This window comes from Fukomys damarensis, unplaced genomic scaffold, assembly GCF_012274545.1.
Source record: "Fukomys damarensis isolate Sample0158 unplaced genomic scaffold, DMR_v1.0_HiC HiC_scaffold_35, whole genome shotgun sequence".
In the NCBI taxonomy this organism is placed as follows: Eukaryota; Metazoa; Chordata; class Mammalia; order Rodentia; family Bathyergidae; genus Fukomys; species Fukomys damarensis.
Genome location: NW_022900947.1, coordinates 28,862,417 through 28,869,372, shown reverse-complemented (window position 1 = coordinate 28,869,372; position 6,956 = coordinate 28,862,417). Strand labels below are relative to the sequence as shown.

The 6,956-nt window shown below is 43.1% G+C and overlaps 1 protein-coding gene across 1 annotated transcript in view; it reads left to right on the top strand.

The window, feature by feature from the left end:
- Nucleotides 1–6,629: 6,629 nt before the first annotated feature.
- Rell1 (RELT like 1) overlaps nucleotides 6,630–6,956 on the top strand; it is a 49,549-nt gene continuing 49,222 nt past the window's right edge. The window contains exon 1 of the mRNA XM_033758904.1: nucleotides 6,630–6,645. The gene's annotated coding sequence lies outside the window, so the exon portion shown is untranslated. The remainder of the gene's footprint in view (nucleotides 6,646–6,956) is intronic.

The following is a 6,956-nucleotide window of genomic DNA, read 5'->3' as shown; positions in this document are numbered from 1 at the left end:
CTTACCTTAAAAACTCAAATTTATTATCCCACAGTTGTGTTTCATAGCAGGTGTAGCTACAGAAATAACTCAGCGTTGATCCATGAAACTCATATACTCATAGTCTGGCTTAGACTGCACAAACTTTTTGTAAGTTTTCACAATCTTTGTAACTTCCTCACCTTCCCCATTTTCTTCTCTTTTCTTAGATGGTGTGTAGCCCTTTCAGGAAAACCCTTAACTTCCAAAGGGCCACCTGCTCTGCTCCCAGGTGTCATGGAGGTGGGGGTTTTGAGGATGAATGTGGTGGTCCACTCTGACCTGGGGTGGGGTGAGATCATCCTCTATTCAGGGGACAGATTTTGCAGTTTGTGGCAGCAGGTACCAGGAGGCTGGCCAAGCAGACTAACTTGTTGGCAATGCTGAGAGGAAGAAAAGGATAATTTGTGTTACTAACCTCGGCCTTGGCAGCAGAATGGCTCCTATAGGAGTCCAAAGAAATTAATGGCATGGCCTAGGCTGGAAGGGAACCACCCTTCTTTGCTCTTTTAAACCCTCTGCCCCATTACCCTGGTCCCATTCCGCACAGACTGCCAGACAGACACTACAAGTTCTATCAGCACCTCCGTCCTGTTGTGGCCTAACCAGCCTGCCCTGAAGCTGGTCACCCAAACCCCTTAGCTTTCAAAATTGTGACATACTTTGAAAAGCCTTCAAATTATCAGGCTCCTTCCTGGGAAAATTCTCCACCTGGATCTATCTCCTAAGCTGGCTCTGTATTCCCACCCTGGCCTGCCAGGCATGGGGTTTAGAGCAACAGGCAATTGTGCCAATTGGCCCATAAAAAAATTAATGAGTCCCAGACAGCTGTTCCCTCTGTGATGTGCAGCAGTGCCCACACTGGGCAGCTCTCCCATCCTCTTCAGAACTCTTCAAACCCTTATTGCTTTCAGGGGCTCTGATACAGTGAAAAAAAAAAAAAGTCCCTTCGTCCAGCTAGTTTGTTATGAGACTACTGCTCAGTCCTGCTCAGTAGGCAGGAGGACAGGGGGTTTCTGGAGTCCCAGTAAGAAGTCTCCCTGCCTCACACACATATGTGCCTGAATTCGGACACCACCACTCCCCCACTGCCACTTCTCTACAGTGTCAGCAGCCTGCACACTGTGCTATCTCTACCTCAGCTGAACACAGGAAAGAAAGGCAGAGCTGGACCCTGGTAGGCATGAGTCTGAGCAGGAAAAGTAACTTTAAGGGATGCTCAGAGCGTGGCTGTCATAGGACACAAGTTATACCTGAATGTGTATGCTTATATGTGTGTGTGCTAGTGACAGTGTACATATGGTACAGGAGAGGACTTTCCTCCGCTTTCCCAAAACTTGACCAGGAGGCCAGAATCCCCAGCTTTCACTTTCTGGGTAAGTTAATACATAGCACCCTTCTGCAGTACAGGTGGACTCTGACATAGTCTCAAAATTTTTGTACCTTTCCCATCCACCCCATCGTCAGAAGAAGGCTTTGCCCTATTAATGTGACCCTCCTTAACTTTCTGTTCTCCACCTGCAAATATATTCACATTTGTGCGGTCTTTCTTTTGCCTTCTCTCCAATTTCAGAGCCTGAGTTCACTGCCTTCTGTTTGAGGCTACTGGGTCCTATGCTCCTGATCCTGTCATGAAGCTCCCCCTACACCTTCTTATATTAGTTATTCTCCTCTGCTTTCCTCATAGCATTCTCTGTATGTGCTTTCTGATTGTCACATAAAATCTGATTCTACAAAAACTTTCTCTTGTCCCCAGGGTCCCCTCTAGCATGCCACTCTTCTCTCAGCCAAGCTTCTGGAAAGAGAACTTTGTTACAATTTTCCCTTCCTCACCTATCTCCCTTTGACCTCCCCACTTTAATAATGTTCAGCAAAGCTCCCTACTCTCTGACTTGCTGGATAACTTTCCAATCCTTATTTTATTGTGTTTATTATGTTAACACTGACGATCACCTCTTTCTTCAGGAAACTCTTGATTCTACTGGCTTCCGTGACACTTCCTCACATAGAACCTGTCAGTTAGTGGGAGGGTCATGTCTAGAGTTTCTCTCTCTCTAGGGTGAAGAACCTTTGTCAGAGTCCCTGGCTAGTCACCTTACATTCTCCTAAGTCAAAAGAAACCAGTCCTTAGCCAATCTGTGGAGGCCATGCTGATTGGGGAGTGGCTAAGAAGCAGTCGTAGAGGACTCGGCTGAAGGCTTTGTGGTATCTGTGAATACTGTACCTTTATATGTACCTTTACTACTCACTGAACTAGTGCTTACATTTACATTGACTGTAATCCAAAGGGGCTTGTTCAAAACAAACATCTTGAAACTTGCAGAGTTTATCCTCTGACAAATGCATTTGTGGATTTTAATGGTCCCAAGCCACAGGGCTCCATAATTCTCTCTAGGTCTTTATGGAGAACAACAATAGTAATGTTATGTCCACCCTTTGAGGCTCTGGCAGCCAATAGTCTGAATCACTTGCTTGCAAAGTGACTATGTATCCACGAAACAATTCAATATGGTGATCCGGGCAACTGGACCGAGGTTAAGGATATCATTACTAAGGATCATATTCCTCTAATATCTATGGAACATGTTGGCAAAATTAGGATTTCTTATTTGAGGCTTCCTGATTTAGGATGGAAAATATCTGGACAATGGGAAGAGCCCTCACCCAATCTATTTTGGCAATAGTCATTCATTATAATGTATGACGATCATCTGTGCATTCGAGACTCTCCGTTGCCCTTTTATCAACTACTGTGCTCACCCTCCTACACATGCAGCACTGTGTATCATTTGTCTTGCTAATTCTTTCACCATCCATTACTCATATGCTCTCCTCATCTCTCCACCAGTTCGACCTGTACTTTCTTCAAGCCTCAGTTCAAGTTCTACCTTCTCTGTGCAGCATTGTTGGATCCTCCCAATACAGTCCTTCTTGGAATTCCTGAGCTCAGTGGTTCTCAAACAGGAGTGGTTTTGCACCCTGTTCCCCAAGACATTTGGTAATATCTGGAGACAGTTTTGGTTGTCTCAACTGGGATATGCAGTAACCGATATTTAGTTGATAAACACCAAGGACGAAACTTAGTATTCTACAGTGCACATCATACTCCTTGAAGACAGAGTTATTTAGCCAAAACAGTCCCCTGAGTTGAGAAGCCCTGACTTTTGGATCATCTTATTTGGTTACTTATTACAGAGTAGAATCTTAAGGCTGGATAGAAACCTTTAGAAATTATTCTGTTTGCCTCCCCTTCTACAAATTTTGTAAGAAGACTAACCCAAGGGAAACCTTGAGAGTCACAGAATGGGGAAGTCATTAGCAGGGCTCTGTCCCCTGGACTCTGGGCCATTAGCTTTCTCTCTGTCTACCTCTGTTTGTCTATCTGTCTGCCTGTCTTTCTCTCTTTCTCCCTTTCTTTTTTACAGTGCTGGTCATTGAACCCAGGCCATTGCTCTGGCTAGGCAGACTCTATCACTGAGCTACACCCCCAGTCCTAACTGGGAACCATTTCTATTATACTATGCATTGTTTCTGGTTCAGCCAGGTACATTTAAAATTTCTATAAGCAATTTTATCATTTTTTAATTAAACATGCAGTAATTCTTTTCTTTAACCTGCTACTTTCAGTGTACTACCAGGAACACAGTAGGTATTTGTTCTCAGATCAAAATAGCCCTAGATTTTACACAACACTATTTTATCCCTATGCAGACATACTTTTAAAGAATTACAACCTTATCCCCTAGATATAACCTCTCAAAAGGCTAGATGACTACATCTAATTCACAGAAAGAAGAAATTCAATAACAGTCTTCTGTGTAAGTTTGTTCATGTTGATTAGAGTAAATACCAGCCAGTGGAGTGTTATGCCCTTAAATAATGGTGCTGAAAATTACCACCTTACTACTACAGAGGAAAACAGGAAAGATTTCTACTAAGGGAACTGGTGAAATGAATTCTTAGAGAATATGGGAAAAACAAACCAACAAAATTCACAAAGGACAACACATTATATAAGTTTGTTAGTTTGAGCCTATGCAACCTGATTTATAACCCATTCCTAACCTAAATAAATTATTCTCCTTGAAGGAAAAAAACATGAAAGATTCTAAAAAGGCTGGGTTAGACCTGCAGTGACAGAATAAACGAAGGAGATGCCAGTCCCCATAACCCCTTGGATGCACTTGGTCTCCGAAGCTAAGCATGAGTCTGATTAGTATGTGGATGGAAGAATGAGGCTTTTTATTTTTTATTTTTTGGAAAAGAAGAGCTGATGGACTAGTTTTCTACATTTCAGAGGCAGAAGAGCACAGTAGATGTTGCAAGCTCAGCCCTAGATTGAGCTAATTCTGGATTTGCATATTGGTAATGCCAGACAGCAGCTGTGTGATTCAAGTAAATGCTATACTCTCTCAAATCGCAGTCTCCTCAACTTTGAAGTGAGTATCATCAACAGTAATTCCTCAAACATAACATCTTTTTGAGGATTTGTTGAACGAACCCAGGAAAAATATTATAGAACTGGGCTAAATCTAAGGAATGAATAAGCGAGAGCTATTGTTACCACTATATCTACTTTTAATCTTATTTCTTAAAAAAATGGGATCACTTAGTTGTTCAATGTTGGCTGTATTTCATCAGAAGAAATATGAAATTTCCTTCATAATATGGAAGGGAACATCTACTACGTTACAGTCTTTACATTTAAAATAAAACAGTGGGCTTTTAGATATACATATGTGGAATTTTTTTTCTTCATGTAAACAAAGTTTTAGGGTTAGGGATCTGGAAAATAATTTGAGGATGATTTTCCTTCTTTCTTCCCTCCTTCCTTTCCTTTCTCCCTTACTTTCTTAGACAAGATGTGAAGACACATGAATATGGGTTTTTAGGAAAGTAAGAAAGTCTGGGAAGAGAAACTGCAGTTTCAGGTTTCAGCCCTGGCTAATCCTAAATCGAAATGTCAGGATCTCTCATTGGGAAAAGGAAGAATTTAAGAGATGGTTAATAAGGTTTTTTTCCAGTTTCAATTACTGGATTGCATTTTTATTCCTATGGAGTTTTAGGCATATATCCAACTCAAATATGTTTTTAAAAATTATCCTGTCTTTTTAAATAGTAAATTCAATCGATGTGAAAATTATTCAATTTTCAAGTAATATTTTATATTTTGAATAGAAAATCTCATACAAGCATTTTGCTACATTTCCAAAACCAGGGCTACCTTTATGTGAGCGCACTATATTTAGGAGTTCTCCATGTTTAGAGGCCTTGAGAATTGGTTTAATGCTCTGCTGATGAAATTTATAGTGATGTTTGAATATAAAGCCTTCTTTTTCATTTTTCACTGGGCGCTGCAAATTATGGAGCTGGTTCGGTTTAATAATTTATAGTTGAGTAGGGAAAGTGGGAAGGGTAGGGGAAAGGGAATAATGGAAAAGAAAAAAATATGAGAAAATGAAAAAATGGAAATAAAGTGTTTGTAAATGGTGAGGGGAGGAAGGGGTGAAGGGAGGGCAGGGACAAAGGGAAAAAATGAGAACCAAGACCTGTCATGTAAAGGTACAAGATCCCAATGATGAATGTAACTGTACTGTATGCCTAAAATGTACCAATAAACTCAATAAAAAGAAAAAAATACAGTTGAATTTCCAGGCCTGGGATTCTCCTTTTTTTAGTTAGGAACTCACACAGACTTTTCTTCTTTGCAGTCGCAGTCAGTTTTTATGTTGATATGAAAGTAGGAAGGGCTACCTGCTAAGCCTGCCCGACTACAGGATGTGCCAACAACTGGGCACAGGACTGCAGGACTGTTCGTATCCTCAAAGGGCAAGGGCTCCCTCCTCTACCCTCAGCCATCTGTAGTGTCCGGAGCTACTATCACTGATAACGCTCAGTGCAAATGTTTGTAATAGTCTAACGGACTGCAGGGAGGACCTGACAACAGGATAAATTAATAGTACACCCTTGAAAATTAGAGGCTGTCAGTCAGTCCCAGGAAGAGCCCCATTTTGAAAAGCCCCTGCCTCCATTCAGCCTCTTCTGGACGCTGGTCACCATTCTTAAGCTTTCGTTCAGGGTTGGCCTAAGGTTCTCAAGCGCAGGTCTAATGGCCCCGTTTCCAGAGATTCTAAGGGGCAGTAAACTAGGAACGACTCAGAGAAAGGCCCTCTATCCTACCAATGCTTGCATGATTCTACTTCATAAAAACAAAACAAAACAAAACAAAAAAAATTTAATCTCTTGGAGTGTGCGGTCCTTGAGCCAGGCACTGAGGACACAACAGTGAGTTAACGCAAGGACAGTGAACTAATTACAATGATCACGGTGACCCAGACGTCGTGGGTTTACTTCCTGGTCTGTGGAACAGGGATAATACCTCACAGAGCTACTGTGAGGATATAAGGAGATAATAAGTGACTGGAGACTTGAAGGGCTACTTAAGGGAGAATTTGCAAGGTGGAAAACACGGGCACAAGATTGAAAAAGCAAAATCCTCTTTCTCTTTCCACGCCCGCCTAGTCCCAGGAAGACGAGACCAGCCACTGAAAGCACTCAACCGCCCGCGGCTCCCGCGAAGTGCAAGCAGCGGAGGATCAGGCAGTGTTTGAAAAGTAAACGGGCTAAGTAAGAGGCGGGGCCGGGCTGTAGTGGGCGGGGAAAGGGCGGGGCCATAGCCTATCCGGCGCAGCCGCTGGGTTTGGAGAGGAAGCAGGAGACACGTGAGAAGCGGGGCCAGGCCGAGGTGGGCGGGTCCTTGAGGGAGCGGCGCCACGAAGGCGGACCTAAAGGGAAAGGAGAGCCTTCTCCGGGCCAGACAGCGATGGGCGGGGTAGGAGGAGCGGGGCGGTCTCCTAACCAGCGCGGCTTCTGTGTTTGGAGATGAAGCGGGAAAGCCACGGAGAGGTGGGGCCGGGCCGAGGTGGGCGGGGCCTTAT